Source organism: Cydia fagiglandana, chromosome 15, assembly GCF_963556715.1.
Source record: "Cydia fagiglandana chromosome 15, ilCydFagi1.1, whole genome shotgun sequence".
NCBI classification, from domain to species: Eukaryota; Metazoa; Arthropoda; class Insecta; order Lepidoptera; family Tortricidae; genus Cydia; species Cydia fagiglandana.
Window position 1 is genome coordinate 10812959 of NC_085946.1, and position 23050 is coordinate 10836008.

General features: G+C 35.2%; 1 protein-coding gene across 1 annotated transcript in view; it reads right to left on the minus strand.

The window, feature by feature from the left end:
- The window catches only part of LOC134671343 (B-cell lymphoma/leukemia 11A), a 45622-nt gene that overhangs the window by 20865 nt on the left and 1707 nt on the right, over positions 1-23050 (minus strand). The gene's annotated exons all lie outside the window — the stretch shown is intronic.

The following is a 23050-nucleotide window of genomic DNA, read 5'->3' on the forward strand; positions in this document are numbered from 1 at the left end:
TACGTTCACGTAAATCCGTGATCAAATGCCCACTGGGCATCCAAGCCACACCCACCGCACGCGACTGGACAGTGGTCAAACACATGCGCCCTGAACAAAACTTTACACTCGAACTAACTCCACATTTCCGACCGGTGATTTATCGAAACTATTGAAATGAGGGTGTTAAATACTTTAAGCTTTAATTGTGTGGGCGGGTAGTTACAGTTTACGACCACTTTGTGTACCTAATAAATAGTCTATATAACCTTTTATGACAATACATTTAAGTGGAAACTTTTCGCTTTATGTTATCGTACCGTTTGTTAGTATTTTGTAACAAAGGACTACAGTTGTAATTGAATGTAGGTACTTGTAAGTTTGTATTGGATATTGTGTGGCTCTGGTTTATTGAAAGGCACTGTCTAGCCGCAAGGATAGTCTAACGCCTCAGGTGACGGTGTAGGGAGAGCCACCCTCCAAAAGGGCTGGAGACCGAAAAGTTTAAATTAGCTCGTTACCACACACGGCGTAACACGCCAGTTTTATCTGAGTTTTGTTTTTTCGCTACAGAAAAGGTCACCGCCGAGTAACTTGTGTGTTAAAACTAACTTTCGACTTGGACGTCGCATTAATAATTAATTAAGTTTTGTCCCGACGTGCCGCGATTCGTACCCCCGTGTTAATTTGCTTGTAGGAATTGTAGATGTTACAATTTGTTTTGTAAGCACATTTTAGAAAATTTATCTAAAATTCGTCAGTTATTTTGGAATATCTTTTGACAGCCTTTTGCGTCATAGATGAAACTTTGGAATCTATAATTTCTATTATATTAAATGATTGATAGCCGTTCTATCCATAATATGTCTAACAAAAAATGCATCCAACTCTGACATTTCGGTGACCACCGTGTCCAATATTAATTGGCAAGGGACAGTCTATTGTGCATGGAGCTTGAGCCACAATAGGTCGAATAAAAATAATAAGAATAGCTATCGAATGTTGCGGGGGTGTATTGTGTTGTATTCCGATTGTGGGTTGATTTTTGGTAATAATAGTGAAATTTGGAATAATTATAAGTATATGTAGCAGCAATTGAAACTGGAGCGAAAGTTTCATTCCGAAAATAGTCATTATTGCTAATTGGATTTTGGAATGCAAAAATATGATATTGAAATAAGCCTTGATACTTTTTTTTAATTTAGTATAAATTAATGTTATTTATTTATAAGGTAGATAGTCTAGATACAAATATTAAAAATAAAAATAAACGAACTTATGTATAAAATAAAACTAAATTAAAACTACAAACGAATACTAAATAAAATTAAATTAAAATACGTCCAAGAAATTCTCTTGGTCTCAAGGTCTTGATACTTAAATTGATTTTGTCGTTAACGATAGTTTACATTTATAATATTTATGTATTTGTTTAGATTAATACTTCGTAAAGTAATTTTTTCATTCAGAGAAATTAAGCAATTTTTTTTGTAAATTTAAGCGCCACTTGCACCATCCCACTAACCTGAGGTTAACCGGTTAAACCGTTAACCCAGTGTCAAATTGTACTGGTACCATGGGGTAGCTCCAGGTTTAACAGGTTAACCCCGGGTTAGTTAATGGTGCAAGTGGCCCTAAGTGGCTTATCGAATGCTCTTGATTTTATTACTACAACTATGTATACCTACCTACTTAATTATGCCTTCTTTGTATCTAATGTATTTATTATTATGCCTAACTATATTATCTTAAATTAAAATTCCGCAGACATCATGTGACTCCGAAGTCCTCCGTTCTGTTTATGTTTTGTCTTTTGTGCATCTTGAATGGCGGTTTCGGCGTCTTTGACGACTTTATTCAGCGCTTGAGTTGGCCTGAGGTCGGAAATGGACGGGAACAAAGACTGTCGGTATTGCGCTTTAATAAGCAAGGTTTTAATAGAATTGGTCTTAAGGTCTTGATAAATTTCAGTTTGTCTGATAAGTTTATTCCGTTAAAAAGTCTGCAAGTGTGCACAGTGGTATTTTTTTTTGTAAGTAGGTATATGTACTCATAAAATGATATCGGAACCAATGCCAAGGAATAACAGAATTGAAGACTAACTATACTAAAAACATTTTAAATTGATGATATACGTATTTAATTGCTTGTATACGGGCGATTCGCTCGTAAAAAGTACTTTGACATTTCAATAAAAGGTCTAAATAAAGCGGGCGCCTAAAGTGTCCCATATGCGAATTCATAATTATAGTTTTAATAAATTTATTTTCCAGCCTAGAACCGTAAATAGCCAGCATACCACGCCCATCTAGGCCTCCACTTGGCCATTCATAGGAGGCGGGCTGTGTCAACACCAACTAATGACGTCACACGGCTCAATATGGCCACTTTCTACCCTTTGCTTTTTATAATTACTTAGCTAATAAACGGTTATGTGCCAAGTATATAGAGGGTACGCTTTAAGATGTGGCTCAAGTACAGGCTAAAGTGTGGACCTTTGATTGGGAAGCCATATTTTATATTACGTAGTCCGGCTTTTCTTTCTTTCATGTTAAAATATTGTCTAAGATTTTCTAACTTACGTAATGGCCTTCTTCGGTATCATGGAGACAAAAGTGATTTAATTATTCAACATTGCCTTAAAGAAACACTTCAGCGAAGAAAGTCTCGCTGAAATCTAGCCCAAGCGTTACTAGTACTTTTCATTGTTGGATTTGGGTGTGTAAACTTTCTTTTTATTCAAAAAACGCTCGTCCGAAGAGTTTTTCGGAACTTATGTACGGAATATCATTTGATATTTACCACTAGCTTTTCGGTGAAGGAAAACATTGTGAGGAAACCTGCATACAGAAGCGAAGAAATTCAAAGGTGTATGTGAAGTCCCCAACCCGCATTGGGCCAGCGTGGGGACTATAGCCCAAACCCTCTCGTGCTTGAGAGGAGGCCTGTGCCCAGCAGTGGGACGTATATATGCTATTTTTTTATATTAAAAAAAAACTAATTTTCTTGTAACAGTCGTAACGTTATGTTAGTCAGAATAGGTTTTGTATCATGCTTAATAAATTCATAAAACCTGAATGTATTAATAATTAATTTTAACGGGACGATAACTAAAAACCTGCACAAAGCACAAACTAAAAAAAATATTAAATAACTGCGAATATTCTTGCCATGAGACCAAGATCACATCTAATAACATACCACTAAATAAAGTATACCTATAAATAAAATGGGATTACTTAAGGGGTCGATTCTCGCCCACCGTGGCTAATCAAATTACTCGACGTAATGCGAAGAGACAAAAACGGTTGATTATATCCATATTTTTTACCCCAGAGAGCAAAGGAGATCACTGCCAGATGCCAAATTGTTACAAGGTGTTTAACTTATTAAATTTGCCCTTTGACAGGGTAATTTCTCGTCGTTTAGAGTATTAAAGCTAATGAGTGTTAAAACGGCAAACTTTTTTTTTTATTTCTATGATGTCGTTATTAAAAGCGATAGACACAGAGGTGATAGAATGGAGTATCATTCAGACTTAATATTTCATCCGAAGAAAAGTTAACAGTTTTAGAAAAAAATACATGTTAGATTTACATAGCACCCGCTAACTCTTATTCAGGGATTGGATACCGGTATTACCTTCATACCTACAAGTAACCGGTTAATGATTTCGTTAGTCGTAAACCGTACCGTTTTTTTGTTCTTTAAATCAATAATTTAATAGATTGAGGCTAATAAACACCCATTTTAAAATAAAAATACAAATATATTTAAGAAAGATAATCCAAAAATTGTAAATACCGGTTACCCCTGCTCTTATTTAATTCCTATATAACTTATTTTGTAAACGTAAAAATTAAATTATCAATGTTAAATATTTTGAAGAAAAAAAGTTTCTGTGGCAGTGGTGAAAACTTGAAAAGTATGTATCTTCTCAATCCCATATAGCAAATTCGTAATACCTACCGCAAAGGTTGTCAAGCTCCTGAGGGAAACACGAAAAAACATCGGCCACTGATTACATTAGACCGGGTCAGTAATCCTGTTACCGATATCTAATATCGGCTCGAATGTTCCAGATAACTGAAGGAAAACAGGGCCCTCCAGTGTATTGTCCTTCGTTAGAGGGATTTCATTTTTTTCACGGTTTTTTCGTTTTAAGCGTGTAACGTGATGCGGCGGGGGCTGGCCCCTTAATAGAAAAACGTCAAGTGAAAATTTGATGAAAATTTATTAATTTTGGACGGTGTCCGGTTTTATGGAGAAACTATTCCCTTGATAATTAGCTTATAACGATATTAATCCGAAATAGCTACACCATGAGATGTAGATATTTAGCTTTAAAAAATATGATGTTAGCCATTCAATTGAAATAAGTACTTCTTGTTCCAATATAAAATATTTCATTTTTAATCTGACGCCTCCGTGTTGGAGGCCTTACCGTAACCTTAATATTTGGTAAAAATATAGCATGCTTGAATTAGAATTTGTTAAATCTACTGTGTCTATTCTTACAACCCAAAATCCAGCTGAGAAGGCCTTAATCATCTTAGCAAATGAAGTCCTAAATAAGTGGTAGTAAAATCTACAAGTCGAATGCAAGCAGCCACAAAATGTGCTTATAAATAGCAACCCTTGTGCGAGAGTATTCTTTCTGGAGATATTTGTCACCGTACAAGTGTCAATAAAAACGCCACACCGGACTGTCTTGAGCTCTACGAGGCGTGCTAGTGAGGGGAAGTGGTGAAAAAATGTAACGAATTATCGATAAAGAATGTATAGTCGCACCAATAAAAGTCTGCAGCGGATTTGATAGCCCACGCAGTGTAAGTGTTATTTATACGTCATAATTTCATAGAAGTTTGACGTTTAAAATGACACTTGCACTGCGTGGGCTATCAAAATCGCTGCAGACTTTTTACGGTCTAACTATATAATAGGAATCAGTTGATTACATAAGATAGAGTTATTGATAATTTTATGTACCACACAAATGGAGAGTATAGTCATATATTTATCTAGCTTTCTAAGCTTAGCCGTTAATTATTGTGCAGTGAAATATTAGTTATTTATTTAATACGTGTTATGCAGCAGTAAAGGTCGGTGGCTCGGTGGTCATCAGAATATTATTCAGACAAGGGAAAATTTGGATATATATAATGGAGCTATAGAGCTTATTATTTAATTGTGATGGCTTATCTGTCCTTAAATAAACTATGAATGTGTCAAAGATCCCAATACACCATAAAAACCAGTTACTACTTTGGATTAGAAGTTGAAATATAATACATATCTAGGAACATTTTTATGACCATATAAACAAAGTACAAAGTAGGATTAGTAGCCTGGAACACTTTTATACAAATTGTAATTACACTCAGGTCGTGATAAAATCCATCTAAAGCTTATCGATATTTCGCCCCTCCCCCTCCCTAGCGCAATACCGTTAAAGCGGACACTTAACCCCTAATCCAGCAGTTCCCGGGCATTTACGGCAAAAATCTTAATTCCGCCTCTGTCCTTAACTGCCCGATAGTAATTATTGCCAGACACCTATTACGAGTGTATGTATACGATACATATGTGTAGTGTATGCTTTGCTGTTTTTATGTTTTGTGAGAAAAATTGATACGACATAGCAAAGTTGAGTTTTTAATCTGATATAGGTAAGTAGGTATGATTGTTAAGTAGATATATAATTATTTTTCTTATAAAAATATCTAAGATTGATGCGGTTACTATACCGGGTGTGGCCTGTAATATGAGCAAAAAATTAAACTGTAGGCTGTACTCCTCATACTGACCAACATTTGTTCAGCGACTTTTAACAATAACTTGTGGTTTAATTTTTAAAACACTTTAAAGTTTATTCTAAGACGCAATGTATTGCGAATTTTGTTATGTTTAAGGCGTGACAAGCAACGTCAATCACAATGATATGGCGTGGCCATGGCGTCCATTGAAGAAAATATTTATTTTGTATGAAAAACAATCTATGTTTTAATTATTTGCTCGTGTTACAGGGCACACCCGGTATAACAGGTAAATAGTTAACTGATCATTATTAGGTAACGATTTAAGGCAGTTGAGTTCTATGGACCGATAGATAAGACTATACAGTACACAGGTACGGCCATACAGTATAGGTACGATTTATAAGTAAATTAACTGACTTTGGGGCCACATCTCAATTTTTTTGCAGTATCTAGGTACAGTATAGAACATGTGGGTTGCGAGATTTGCATTGTTTTACATGTAGCCACCTATTTTTTTACGAAATTGCGAGTTGACGTGTTGCGAGTGATACTGTTAGGATATATATTGTGGCAAGAAAAAAAATGAATTAGTTAGTGACCATATTTTGTTTAAGGTTTTAACTATAAATATTATTAAAAACTTTTATCGAAACCCACCTAACATATTTTTAATTAAATTTTGGTCTTAACATTATATATGTACCTACATAATATAATTACGTAGAAACTTATTTTTAAAGGAAACGAAAATTTAAAATGTCATAATTTATATGCCATATAATTTATTTTACAAATTTCCTTTAGTATTTTAAAAAGTTTCGCGTAACATAACAGTCCATGGTACGGTTCGCGCGAAATATCGGCACTTTTCCGGGGTAATAAAAGAGGAACCGCGTCCGGCATGGAGGCCTGCCAGCACCCACCCTTTGCTGCAGTCTTAGATTTTAGCTTTTATAGGATAGAGCCATTTCAAGCGCTGGTGGCCTAGCGGTAAGAGCGTGCGACTTGCAATCCGGAGGTCGCGGGTTCAAACTCCGGCTCGTACCAATGAGTTTTTCGGACCTTATGTACGAAACATCATTAGATATTTACTAGTCGCTTTTCGGTGAAGGAAAACATCGTGAGGAAACCGGACTAATCCCAATAAGGCCTAGTTTTCCCTCTGGGTTGGAAGGTCAGATGGCAGTCGCTTTCGTAAAAACTAATGCCTACGTCAAATCATGGAATTAGTTGTCAAGCGGACCCCAGGCTTCTATGTGAGCCGTGGACAAATGCCGGGATAACGCGAGGAAGAAGATAGGATAGAGCAATTTATAATGAAAAGAACAGATACAAATACGAATTATGAAAATTTATACATTATTTTATTTTTTGGTAACTTTTCTTTATCAGTCACTTACAAAGATTAATGTCGTTTTTCAAGTAACATCAATATTTGTTATTTTACTATCACGGATGTTTTACAAGTCTTATAAGATTGTGTAAGAATTATGTACTATCATGTTATGGGTACGATTTATTTACTAAAACCAAAATGAACTTGAAGATTGTAAGATTCAGTAAACTTGAACGAATATTAAAAACACAAGCACAATAATTCACGAAACGAAAACGGAGCACTGCGAAAATAAAATAGGATGTCCTATATTTCTTCCAAAAGCTCATATTTAACTACCATATTCCTTTGGAAATACAACTCTAATTCGTAAGTTTACAGTTTGAATTCGTATACCGCTATATTGACTCGAGAGTATTTTGAATTTATTATCCAGTATGCGTTTCTAGTCTGGCCTTTCCTATTAGTTCGCGGTCATTATTTTGACAAACAGCCTCCGTGGCAAGAAATTTGTGGTCACTGCAGAGTTTGCACACAATTTTATCTGCAGTTGTATATGTATTTGTACAGCGCCTTGATATAGTGGCGAGGTTTCTTGGCATACGACCCGTATGACTTTCTATGCATGCCCATTGCCTTAAGCAAAGCTCCGTTTATGACTGTCGGTACGGAAAGAGTAGGTATAACGTTTATGGCAAACCGATACAACTTATAAAATATCCAATCTCGATAAAGTAGATAAATAAACTTAATTTGTGGTTCGGACCGATCTATAAGAATACATATAAATATAACATAACGTCCACTTACATTGCCATTTATATGTTAATGCGAATAGCATCCGATTTCTTTAGATTCGTACAGAGATAGCTTTCGGGGGTAGATATCATTTTCACTGCCTTATTATTTTCCAATTTGTCTCCAGGACTGGTTATTGCCTCGTTTATTGCGGACCCACCCCCGATCTATTAACTTCGATACTTTAGCATTACACGAAAATATTCAAAATCAAAAATAAGTGAGCTCCAAAAATCAGTCCGAAATAAGTAGCAGTCATAATGGGTCGAAAGCTGATTTTGAAACCCACTAAATTACCTTTTCGCCTTAAGTCGATTCCAGAGTCGAAAAATCTTGACTTACTCCTCGTTGAAAGATCCATTCTTCATAAATATCCACAATATTACCACTATAACTTAAGAAGAGCTAGTATATAAGTTCCTTATCCGAATAGAGTACTAATAAAATAAACTTAAAACTAAACTCAAGAATTCGCAAGTCCGAACGACCACTGGGCACTGTGGGTAGACTCCTTGAAGTCATAAAGCATGTGATCATCTTCGCAGATGAACACAGACTGACTGGCTACCTCTATAAACTTCGAGTCCCGAAATTTCAATGAAAAAAGAACCCCCAAGAGTCCCAGGTAAAAAAATCCCGTATCAAAACCGCCATTTCCTAGTGACCCCGATCGCACTCCCATCCCTTTGTTAGGCTCCTTTTATTTATAATAGTACATTTTTTTCACACACGGCACCCCTAATAATGTGTGAGCAAAAATATGCGTAATCGTCTCCAGTGCCTATGAAATAGGGGACCCGCGAAAGTTCCATACAGAAAAACACAACTGTCCCTCCATTTGAATGGCAAAAAGTGCATGTCACTACGAAATGGCATTAACGGATGAATATGATTTTGCACAGATCTGAATGGATGGATGACTTATAATTGTGCCGCGTTATATTTAGCATGAATTATTGGTTTGACGTGGTTTTTGTGATCGAATAGCTTAGCCAGGACATCCATAATGCGATGTAATTTCGTAAATTTGGGTTTATGATTAAACATTAAAACGTCAGATGAAATCATCAAAAAATCCTTTCTTTATGACATAAAACTTGTGTAACAAAAACAAAAACTGTCTTCAAACAGAAAAGTTGCGATTAATACGAATCCGTACAATAATCATCATGAAACAAAAACATAATGAATGAAATGACACAATTAAGCTGCCAATAAGTGCGAATCCACCTTTCATATCTAAAGCCAAATACTTCTGTTTATGACTGAACAAAAGACTTCTTTGAAAACTGGAAACAAAGTTACGACATCGGCTCCAAAAGTTATGAAACTCTTCTGTAATGAAATTACGACAGTCATATTGGCGAGCAAAATGAGTGACCCTACATTGTTTGCTGTTTCTAGGTAAACAAACATGGAAGATTGACATCCAGTGTACATCTGGTATACTGACGCAAATAATGGGGGATGCGATAAACAATATAATTTGATTTTCCTACGGACGGGTGGGACAAATTGCGTGTGGTATTTAGCAGGAAATGTGAAAACGCTTGTGATTTTTGGGGCTAACGCGTAAGCTTGTAAAGGGAATTTGAATCTATTCATTTGACCACGAAATGTAAATAAACGTATGTCCACAATGTTGATGTTTGAATGCATTTTCAATTTAACTTGTACAAATTTTTTTTCATATCTCATGCTCTGAAAGTGGGTCGTTGTTGTTCTAAAAGGTGCGCAGAAAATGATACGTTTATGCTCTAGTGCAGAAAAGTGGTGTACTCCTCTTCGTCCCCGTCCCACGAACAACTGGGTGGAAACAAAATGGAAAAATAGTGTCTTTATTTCCTCGCCTGGAACAATTGGTAATTGTTTAATTTTACTAATCCTACGTTGATCCTTTTTTATAAAAAAATATGTAAGTGAATTGTTAAAAACAAATTATTCTTGATTTCTTTCGTTGAATATGAATTCTATTTACTCGATTTCATAAGGCGGGAACTAAAAGGAATACACCAAAAATATTTTTTAAACCTTACACTTGCGTAAATGAGCAAAGGCAGAATCTTATACAGCCACAGTTAAACGTTTGTACGATCTTAAATTGATTTTTAAAGTTATTTAGCACTATATTCATGAAAATAAAATAAAATATAAGATAAAAATTACTTATATTAGTAATTAAATTGTTATTTAATATTTAAAATACTTTTAAATATTAAATAACAATATCGCGGTGCGGTCCGATAGTCGGTTGCGGCTTTTAGAACGAAAAAGTATAAAATTAAAAAGTAAGAGGCAACCCGCTGATTTTCATGATTTTCATACTCTAATGAACAAATCATTTTAAAATTACTGCAGTTTGTTAAAAAATGTATGTTTTCGTAAATATTGCAATCTAAATGATTTTCGCTAGGTGTTATTAATCTTCACACATGTAAAGTCTCCGATTGCAGGTAAGTCCTAAGGAAAATAAATCATAGCCGTAGATCTATTAGGTACTTCCACTTTCCATTACTGATTTTGCGAAATTGTTTGTCTTATTTGGTTTCCTCGCATTCGATATGAAAAGTAGAGTGTTTAACTCGGGTGAAAGGCACCATTTCTGTCTCGGACTAATGGCGCTCTCACTGCGTTCGAGCGCCAAACTACCTCGACAGAAATGGGTGCCTTTCAACCCTTGGTTAACAATCTACTATTTTCCGCGCAGGACCGAGTAAAATGGCGTGCTCTTGTGTTGGAGGCCAACGGCTCGATTCTGAAAATGTATTAGATCTCTACTAGACCTCAACAAGTTACGATATGGATAATTTAAAGATATTTTTTGTAAGATAGATATGTCAAATTTGACGTTTCCGCGATTCTGGAGGCCCTCTTGAACGATTTCGACAAGTTATGACTTAGATATCCAAGTCACATCTAGTCGATATCTAATGTAAATCTAGTTGATCTCTATATCGTTTCTAGATCTTGTGATTATCTCGTTTCCCGAATACGCGTGCAAGACTCATTTTGGGTCATCGCGCCAAACTATTAAGTGACTAACTTATTTAGGCGTTAGTCAGGTTTATGTTACGTGTAACTTTTTGTTTTATAACGGCACATAAAATATCGGTCAGTTTGAGGAGTAGGTACAGCCTACAGCTTAATTGATTGGTCCTATTACAGGCCACACCCAGTATAATGGCATTAGATATTTAACTCTCAGTTTTGTGTCAACTGCTACCATTAAAGGTATCATAAAATAATATGAAATTCTATATATTTTTAAGCATTAAACTTTTATTTACGTATTTGCCAGGTCAGTTTTACTAGATAATTATTTTACAATCTTATGACATTTAGCTTATAAAACTTTTTATTCGAGAGAAATAAAATAGCGTACAAATACTAGTTTTGAATGCTGATATAAGTTATGTAATTTGTTAGTAGCATTTGAAAAACTTTGCTTTAAAATATCAGGATCGACCAAGAAATTTGACTATCCTATCCGGCAAGTATTACTCACAAAAAATGTTGACAGAATTGAGGGTAGAACAAAGTTTTTGCCACTCGTCCCGCTATTCAGCCGGTCAGATTGGGCTACCTGCACCGTGTGAAAACGGAACAGGTGGCTTCCGACCCGGCAATTACGCCGGACAATGCGACGCGTGACGCGCGGGAGTCGATCCAGTCGCGGTTTCTCTTGTGTGAATCCACTTGTAAACCGAAAAGAACCAAGATCCAAAGAAAACTACTGCCATTTTGTATTCTGTGGCATTGTTATAGAATTCCAAATGGAATGTTGTGGTTTTTGTATATAATGCCTTTTTCAAAAGTTAATTTCGAAAAAGTAGTGCATATTTTGTACTTTACTTGATTGTGGTTCAATAATATCGTTAATGATATTCTTTAATATTGAGATAGAGACGGCTTAATATTTTTAAATTTTTGGTGTTTATGATAATACCGTACCATTATTATTTATTATATACCTATCAATATGATTTGTGTTATTGTATGATTTAAGTTCGCAATTTTTAAATATTTATAAAATTATAGAACGAAAATAGTAAACAGCAAAATTAATTTAATTAGCTTCATCAGCAACAGACTCGTTCTAATGGTTTCCCATCTCACGCATTTAAAAGCGGAAGGACCGTGGAATCAATTTATCATGTTTGCAAAAAAAACTTTCCCAAATGCTCTGATTCTGGTCAAGGAATCTTTTGTTGGTATTGTGTAGGATTCTAAAAGGGTTGCGGTATCTTCGCAAGACAGCGTGGGACGTTTGCTGATATTGCGGTGTTATTTTACATCTGCATTTTTTCGATATGTCTTATTAGAACAACATACGGGCTTTGTAAATACATATTATATTATTTTGTATCTCGACACAGTGTAAATTTTAATTCTTTTGTGCTGAGCGTTCTGATTGAATATCTAGCGACCTTCACCAAGGAGGAGGTTTGGCCGAAGAGTGTCAAGACTGCCAAGTTCCGGCGGTTCCGCGGCCGGCTCCCTGACACTGCGGGGTTGCGAACTGCATCGCAGTCATAATTGCGTGTTTTTAGTTTTAAGATATGTATATTTTACAATAATGTGTATGTTATTTTTAAGGTCATTAAGAATTAAAGTTTTAATTTGTTACCTATATTTTTATAATTGCACATAATATGTTCAGTCGGTAACGGTTCCAAAGCATATTTGATTCTAAAGTTCCTGTATTAACTCACATTATAGACGGGTCTAACGCGAATTTTATTCAATTACCTTGATTGATATAATGTGAGTTAATATGTGTTCAAAACGCGAAAGTTTAAAATATTATAAAGTTCCTGTACTTTGTTAAAACAGTATACTTCTTAAATAATAGACACCAAAATTACAATTTGATGTTTTATGCCGTCGTGAGTATTTTATAAAGTAATGCTTAAGTATAAGAAAATGCTATCCATACAAACTTTTACAAAGATTTTCTATACACTCATAAAAAACCTGAGGTCGCATCGTTCTCATCGATCATTTCCTACATCTCGATTAATCTTTCACGCCCAGCATAAGGAGACCCCTAAATGTATCGATATTAAACTAAGCGCTGTCGGTACTAATGTTGACGGTTAGAGAGGGGTCAGATTACGCTGGTCGGTATGGGTGAGGTACGTTGATGAAACCAATTACCGTGGCGTGAATTAAGTCGCTTAATGCCTTGCAGTTCGCATCACGGAGTTAGGAATAGATGGAGAAGGCAACGTAATACAAATGTAACATAATACAGCATGACTGATTTGACCTAAAAAAAGATGTTGATATATTTAGCTATGTAACATTTCAATGCACATAAAAGGTTTAGAGTAAAACTATATAAACTTTAGTGTAAAACTACATATATAGTTCAAATTTCTAGTTCTACTATACACTTTTCAATTGGAAAATACAAATTCATATAAAAATTATAATTATTTTTATTATGTTAAATGGTGTGTGTTAATAGTTAATAAATGAAGTTAGTATATGAAAATTATGATATTTTGTTGAAAATATTACTAAATTAAGTATTTGGTTATTTTTTAAAAAACGAAAGCTTCTTCATCTAACACCCCGGTAACAACAATGACCCCAACGGATACCGCATTTAAAAATGCTTCCATTTAAATCAAAAGTTTCAATCCGTTCCCAACAAACAATGGCGGGTCAGTCGGCGGTTATCAGGCGATCGCGCATCGCGTCAAATTTATCGCCGCCCGCGCCGTTTTAGTTGCGCGAGAGTGTAGAACCGAGCTATTGCGTTCACCAGTGTAACGTGATCTGTAAGTCCATGACAAACATACTTAATTAGAGGTCACTCTTATACTAGTTGATCAAGTGACGAACTAGCCCGCTAGGAGAGAGATAGGAATGATACGTCTGCGTGCTAATCTTATACTTATACTACTTCGTATTCGTAAGTCAAAGAGATAGTCCAGACATAGGAGTTTCGGGGACAAAATTTGATTACAGATTATGATAAATTCAATTATCATAATGCTTCTCTCCTATGCTGACTGTCCCCAGCTTTGATTGTAAGTGTACCTATATTTTTATAATTAGGTAGGTATATATTTATTATTACTATCCTCTTGGGGTGCAACATATGTCCTAAACCTATTACAAATTATCTCCAATGAAATTTTTACAAATAAAAATATATTTTTTTAGAAAAAAAAGATATTTTTCAAATAAACCATACGAGGATCAGTAAAGCATCGATAATTGAGTTTATCGATATAAGACCTACCTTTATTTTTGCACTTTATTTACTTAATTTGTTTGATTCGCTATTACTACCTACATATTTACTTGATTATTGTTGGTAAGTACTACTTAGACTCGCAGAGTAGTAGTAGGTAGGTATTTAGTAGCAATAATTAAATTATTTTGCATATAACATATTGTATAACGCTTGAGTTGCCCACTCTGTTAGGTATTTGTAGCTTCGTGGCAATTAGATCTACGAATTGTAAGATGTCAGAGCAAAGTAGCAATAGGTACTTATATTAAAGGAAATATACCTAATTCCACTACAGTTAACATTTTAACTCGAAATATATTTTTTAATATAAGTTATAAGTACTTACGTATGTATATTTTGATTTTGGGGTTTTAAGAAATATATAACTGTTACATCTTATAATAAAACTTGTTGTATTTTTTAAACACATTTAGGTACTTTTAACCTTTATTTAAGTACTTACATAACAACGGTTATTTTTTTTATTGTTTATAACTTTTTCTTTAAATACATAAACCATAAGAAAGTTATGGGTCATAAAGGTGCGAAAGCTTTGTTTTAGTGTGACCTCAATTAAACGGACACCGTGCACGAAGATGTAAGTGCAAAATCTCAGGTCATCGGAAACAAAGAGCGGTCACATCCACAATGCCTGTCGAATGACCTGTAGGTAAATGCTAAAAAAGAAACCCAAAATATAAATAATTTGCCAAAAGATATATTTTATACAGTGCGAATGTGAACCGAACTAAAAATAATTTTAAATTTGATTGACCTTTAGGTTGACTGGTAATTCGTTATGGTATAAAAATCCATTTATTTACATAAAAGATATATACTGTGGTACTAAGTATGGTGTTAAGATCACTTTTTATAATTTTTATAGGTACTTTTAGTGTAAATACGTTAGAGATAAATCTGAAAATATGTATTATCAAAAATTTCTGAATATAACCTCTAGACATCATGGCAATCTTAAACAATAAAATGCTTGTCGTCACACTCAGTTCTTTGCGTTTTTGGCTAATAGTATCTTCTAAATGCTGGGACAATGCGAGGAAGATGATGAGTATCTTCTCAAATTAAATAAAGCCTACTCTTCACAAAATTTCATATCTTTACGCCATTTTTACTAAACCGGTCATAAAGCAAGAAAGTTAATCTCCACTCGCCATAAACGCGCGAAACCTTTGTTTCGTACTCACATGGCCTCAATTAAACAGTCATCGCACAGACGGATGTAAGTGCATAATCTCGGCGCAGGTCATCGGTAACAAGGCGAGCGGTCACGAGTGCCCGGTATGGGAAAGCTCCCAGCATACAAATGCAGTTACGACCGTATGCCGCTGGAGCGTAAGCGTGTGATGGAGCATAGATTCTGGGTGATTTTTACCGTAGGTTATTGCTAATTAACCCATTGAAAGGGTATTTTAAAAGCGTATAAACAGTTTGTACATTTTAAACACAGATGTCTTCAAAAAAGATAGATATGCCTGCAACTGTGCCCTCTAACTAACCTCTGCCCATGCTAACTACAATATTGTGACTTGCTTACACTGTAGTCAGAAATGCACCTTTACACTATTAGGAAAGGAAACGTTCAAAGTCGTTCACATTATGCGGGAAAGCCTTCTAGCTGTGTGAACGATTTTTAACGTTTCTATATGTACAAATTTTGCTGTCACTACGGTATTCGATAAAATTTATTTATTTATATTTATTATTTAAATACATTTACACGGCATCACAGCGTATGCCAATACACCGCATAATAAACTAATTACGTACTTAAACATTAAAACTCAAATGCAAGTGCTGGAAAGCCTATCATCCATCATCTCACAAAACCTCAGACACTCCCGGCACACATTCGCCCATCTCCACGCAAACAAGTCACACTCTGATGCTGATGTCAGGAGTGCGTTGAGCAGCGATAACGCGCGGAGGAGTGGCGAGTTTCTGTGCGAATCCCGAAAATCCCGTAAACGGTACCTATACGGGAAAAATTTGCGCCGTGTGAACCTAGTCTTAAGATATTATGCGATCCTAAGCGGCGATGTATATTATCTCTCAGTTCAACATTACTTCAGCGCATCAAACAGATTGCAAAATTTTTCACCTAGACTCCTACTTAACCCAAATGACCTCAAATAATGTTAGAAACACCACTAACTCTGACCCTCTAACTATCCTATGCTTATGCTAAAAGGAAAGTGGACGACCGCTTCTCAATACAAACGTACTCCTCATTTTCCTCTTTGGATTTTGATATCATGGATATTGTTTTTACACAATTAGCCATAGCTATGCTCCTTTGATTGAATAATTTTCGGTTTTTAATTATTGAGAAAAAAACAAATGAATACAAATTTTCGGAAGGTCCTAAATGTTATATTAAATAATTATTTAAACGAAGTTAAATCATACGAACGAGCATAGCCGTGTAAGTATAATATAATTAAATCAAAATGTGTAAAAATATTCTCTATAATGTTAATATTCTGTGAGGAATAAAAGGACTACGTTTGTATGGAGAAACGGTTGCCCACTATCCTCTTGAGTACTAGAGGAAAATGGACGACCGTTTCTACAATGTTGCGAGTGTTGCGACTAGCGTACAGTATAGTCGGAAATGCAACACCTACGATTGGGATTCAATATCCTTTGAGCCGAGTTATTGTTTGCGATTATTGTTATTGTGTATTTTGAATTGAACTTTTGGGGTCAAATTTAAGTACATTTACTTCGCTTAGGTTTTTGTTTTTGTATGCCTTGTATACCTTCTGAACCCCTAGTGCGACAGATGTACGCGTTTGCGTTAAGTCTCATTTTGTATGCCATTTTGAACTGCGCGCCAAGCGGGACGTTTTGGAAACTCAAAATCCCATACAAAATGACACTTAACGCAAAGTACGTACGTCACGCTATCGAATGAAATTTACACTAGTGGTACTACTATACTGTTCTATATTATTATAACAACTTTGATTTGAAAAGTGTTATTCCATTTTAGACTGCAGGCAATGCCATCAGATCAGATCATACTAATACTTACCATAAATAAGTTTTTGGCAAAAATTTCATTTTTGGTACAAGCTTTTATCGCTGACTGTACTCTTCTTACGACAGACAACTAATACTCATCGAGACAATTCTAAAAACCCCTAACACAATTAGGTTATGTTGTTTCATCACAGTTCCTATGGCCACCTCCTGTCTCCATCATCAGATCAGCTCGATGGTACCATAATATTGCATTGTCATCCGATTTATACATGCATACAAAATTTCAGCTCAATCGGAAACCGGGAAGTGGATCAAATTTAACTTGCAAAATTTGATTACACACAGACAGACAACGGTCAGGTGAAACTAAATAAAAGCTTGTAAAATATAAGTAAAAGGCTCCATTTTAAATATAAGAGACAAGACCGTACGACGACGCTTCCGATGTGAACTTCAATTTGAACTGTATACCTTGCTATTATGGTCCAAATTAAATTTCAACGGATCATGCAGTTGCTGCTTGCTGTCAGAAATGGAATATTACTTTAATATGTGTTGAGTAAATCTTAGAGGGATTAGTTTCTATCCTCGTTTCTTAAATTATTTTTGTGATTATTTAGGTTCCTAAAATGGAGATCTGATTTATGAAACAATGGTAATATATCCTTCATCACGCCTTCTAGATTCAATTCTATCACATTATCACAAGTTATTGTTTCGTTTAAGATAAAGTGGGTGTTAAAAATCATCAACACGGGGCCCAGTGAAAGACGATAGTCGATGTTCGCTTATGATTTATGTTGTGTTGTTTCGTGTGTTGGTATTGTTCTGGTGTCGTGGGCGGTTGCTAGATTTATAATACTTTGCCCTATGCTTTGACTAAATACGATTAATGTTTTAGCGACTTGATATTCGAATGAATGATGTGGATTTAATTGCTTTGTCGTGCTATAATGTTGATCTATTTGTCTAAATTAAACTTAATTAGTGGCGGTTTCACGTTCGATATCTAGTTCAAATTTAACAAATTTTATAAGATTACTGTGGTGCCTCTCTTTGAATTTGAATTTGGTAATTTGCTTTAGTATATTTTTAAATAAATAAAATTAATAAATAAATATTATAGGACGTTCTTACACAGATTGACTAAGTCCCACATTAAGCTCAAGAAGGCTTGTGTTGTGGGTGGGTATATTTTTAAATAGTTTTTTTATTAGCCCTGGTAATACGTATTAAGAACTTTTACATATATAAACTAAGTGAACTCCAAAGGAATGCGGCAGAAGACAAAAAATGGTTAGCGTTCGTTTGTTTACGCGCGCAAACTGAAAAAACATCCTTTTGCGAATCGAAAATGGATGTAATTCAATAGCGCGCTCTATTAAATACGTCCGTGACGTGTGGTGAATATCGCACAGAACACGATCCGACGTGGTATCAAAAGGCTTTGGACAAGGGTCAGGAATCCGAAGATCACGGGCGATGTAAAGATCAGGTAGAATAAAGAAAAAAATCTGATTTCGTCGAATAATACTTGGATAAAACCGTAGAATCAGAAAGAAATTAGTGATTCCAAAGTAAAAGTTATGTGAGCAAGTGATATTTATGTAACTGTACAAAATACCTCCTATAATTATAAACAAGTAGGTGTTAATACAGTTAAGTTTAGGATAAGACTACAAAATATTAAATTTACTTAATCCATATTTTTATCGATACAGATAAAGTACAGATTTGAATCAGAACGATCACAATCAACGAACAGAATAAACCTGAACCGTACAATACAGCAGCCTTCGATTAAAACACAATAGCAAAAAAATGTAGAAAGTGACACTTTTAAACCCTTTTCTAGTAAAATTGATGAAAGGAACGCATAATGACACACAATAGTTATTTTGCCTATGCTTCGGAAACCAAACCCCATTCGGCATTGTAGAAACGTTATCGGGCAGTATGTGGGTGTGTGAGCCTGTTTTGCCCAAAAAAAATCTTTTGACCAATTGTTTGTCAAAGGACCACTGTGTATTTTTTGTCGAGGTGTTTATAGGAGTTTGACCATGGGAAAATATTGGAGCTTCAGGTGCCTCTATCCGAGTCGGTCTCGGGCCCATTGTCAACCTGTATGATTTTGATGAATCTTTGCATCCTTTCTTTGGCTATTTGATGCGTTTTAAAATGTGTCCACTGACTTTTTTCTAACAGCTCAACTATAAGCATCGTTTCGAATGACCTTTTCATTGATCAGCCTTTCAAGTGTGTTGCAAGGCAGTGCTCCAAAAGCTGACACCTTCAATCTGTCGACACGTCTCAACCTAATAACACCTACCAAACTTTAAATCGGCTCTAACATTGAAAGGCCGACAATAACAAATTGGTATTAAAGCCTGACAAAGATGGACTTGAGAGACTGTCCACCCACTCCCGGCTATTGATCGCGGACTAACAATAAATTAATTCTTGTTATGAACATTTTTTATCCCATTGTATTTTGGCCGAGTATTTATTTTCGTAGGCCCCGTAATTGAGCCTAATGGGCGGACATTGGTCAAAGATTTGCCCCGGGATGAAATACAATGGCTTCTTTTAAAGCAACGCATTACGATAATTTGTTAAATGAGTCTGTTAGAATTTAAGAATGATTATTAGGATTAGGTACTATAAATGTAGTATAAATATAACGTCATACTGGTTTTAAATAAAACCAGGGGAGGTTTATATTTATTTGTCGAGACAAATCAGCTTATACTTTCTAATTTGATGATCAAAATCAATACTTCGAATAACTTCAACAAAAAAGTGGTCACAATGCGCACCGATTTCTTATACGCGATAAGTTACTGAAGGTGTATTATCATCCGTTGCATCTACATCCCAAGATTAAGTCTAAACAGTTCACAAAGATGTTTAGCTACTGTTTTTATTGTTTGCAACACGATTTGTATTGTTAATGTTAATCCTTTTCTCTGTCAATGGATTGTTTGTTAATCCCAAACGTACAACGTAACCTTTTTGGTCATCCGATTTCCTTTATTTCCCGTGATGAATGATATAAATGTCGATCGATCGAAATACTACATATCTTTTTAATAATGCCCCCAACGTCGTTTTGTACTGCTTAATGGGACCGGACTAATAAATCCAATTTAAATGTTACCAGGACCTCCATTGACATAACATATGTAAATCCATACGTCTTTATCTTAAGAATCACAAATGCAAAATGCCGATCGCTGCGGACATTTAAAATAAAAAAAAATATGTAGCCGGTCCACTTCGATCGAAATTCAAAACGGGTGGCCGCCGTCCGCTGAATCATTATTCTAAATTCGAAAATTAACTTGATTCCCATAATTTAAATATCAACTGCCAGTTCCCGGGTTGTCTCCTTTCTCCTGTCCCTGTTCCGCTCTAATGTAAAGATGTCGATTGCTAAATTTATATGTTCTCTTGACGAATTCAATTTATTGGTGCTCTTCTTCGACTTGCATTTGTAAGAGATGGGACTCTTGATTCTTTCCCACGATTGCTGTATGTAGCTGCATAACTACATGCAATTTATAATAGCTGATCAGCTTCAGCGACTTTTTAAAGAGATTTTTTCCTGTATTTTCGAATAAGCCGTTTCTGGACATATTAAATATTTTAAAAGATAGTTCCATAAACTTTTTAGTTGAGTCGATTAAAAGTATGTCCATTTTTTTTATTTACCATCCGTCTTAATTAACAGGACACAATACAAAGAATTTTCCATCGACCTCGGCTGATTAATTTTCTTTAGCCTATACATTTCAATTGCAATTGTCAATACAAATGTTTCTCCAGTATTCAATGTAATTATTATGATAATTACTATAATTACGGTAAGGTCAGTGATAGAGCTATAAGTAACATGGCATCGTGATCGATAAATCCGGTTGTAATGCGATTCTGCGATATCCTTAATGAAGACATATTGAATCGCCAAGCGGGAATGGACAAGATATAAGCAATGTTTAAATTGACGTGCGGCTCTTTTATGTAGCATTCATTCAATTTTGTATCGGATTCAATGGCATCGAAACAAAACACAACCGTAATACTTCTACATCTTTAATTGTTTTAAATAGGTATTTCTCTATGAAGAAAAATGTTGGGTATAACAGTTTGAATGATTCACAATTAGTTTCACTAAGACTTATATCGACCGGCATATGAAGTGTGATTACCTTTTCTATTACTTGACGCAGTTACATGCATCTTGTTTACGAGGTTCGAAATATCGGGAGCTCGAAAGTATGTAATTACAAAAGGTAATCACGGTTCATATCCCGATCGATATAAGTCTATCTCGGGTATACTTTCGCAATCAGTGTTGGTGGATTTATCACTTTCTGACTCCGTTTAGCGAATGAATAGGTAATCTAACAGAAAAACATAACTAAAAAAAAACTGTCTTAAGGCAGATGTGGAGAATACGGTCACAGCATGTAACAAACGATACCAATTAAAAGCCAGATATCCAAACAAAAAACCACATCAATTAGCGAAAGGCCCGTTGCAAAAAGGTTGTACCCGCGTTTAATATTTTATTTAGCCGGGTCGCGCTCGCCTTTCAAAAGTTAACTTTGATTTTTAAAAGTTTGTTGAAAAGTTACCGCGGTGTCTCCCGTCTAGCCTTGTACCTGATAAAGTGATTTTACGATTACTGAATTCACACTTTTGAGGAGGGTTTTAAAAAGCCGAAAGGTTTCGCTGTCTACCCTTAGGCCTAATTGGGATTACGTTAAAACCTGTCCCTGGATCGTTTAAATTTTTAATGCCCCATGACACGGTGTCATTTAGTGCAACATCCCTAATTAGAGTTAATGATAATGTATCCTTGAATTTAAAAAAAATGTACCCTGCAATTACAACGTTTTTGTGTTCTATAACTATGTATATCGACACAAAAGGCTAGTTCAAGTATACGAATGGGGTTCGAGATTCCATTGTTGGGAACGGCAAAAACTGAGTACCTCGAACTTCTTACGTTCAAAATAAGAACAAACGTGTCATCGACGAAATGACGCGTGTCGACCAATCGGGCGCGACGGCCGCAGATGTCGGTGACGTCATGGTGGCAGCGACCAATGAGAGTGGTCCGTCGCCTCCGGTCAACTTGGACTAATTGCCCATGTGTGCGATAACAGCTTTGAGATGCCGTGCGCGTGCACACCGCTCCGCTCTCAATGAGTATTGCACGCAGAAATCATGGAATATTTAATTTTATGATGTCAACCTTCTAGATTAACTAACTGGTTGTATTGCAAAATTATTTTTGCACTTTATTTTTTATTTCTCTAATTCGTTTGCTAATTAAAGAAGATCATATTCCTGGTTATTGATATGGATATGGTCTTTGAGTGAATAAATTATTTGATAGACAATATTGAAAATACTAACGTATACTACGGACTTTAAGTTGATCAAAACATAATCTATTACAAAATTTTCATAGGACCATTTTTTTATCCAATAAAAGTAAAATTTTTGACATCACTATGTACAAATCTATATATATCCATATATATTTTGAACACTTTAGGAGCCTAAACTTTAAAGAAAATTTTGCTGTATTTATCAATTCGATAACAAATAACAAACTTTCTTTTCTCATGTCACAAATTAAAATTAAGCATCAAACCAACAATAACACAAAGCATCTTAAACACAGGTTTGCACTACAAACAGTACACACAAACACGGACAGTTACAATTTCCGTAAGAGAACGTAGATATACCGTCCGTTTAATTTAAGCTAAAGTAAAGCATGAGAAATCTTCAGTGCAACAATGTGCAATTAAAATATATAACTGTTGGGCAGTGGGAACGCGCGACAATGGTAAATACAAGGTAACGAAGTAAAACAGTATCTCGTGTTTGTAGTGGTCAATGGTTACTGAA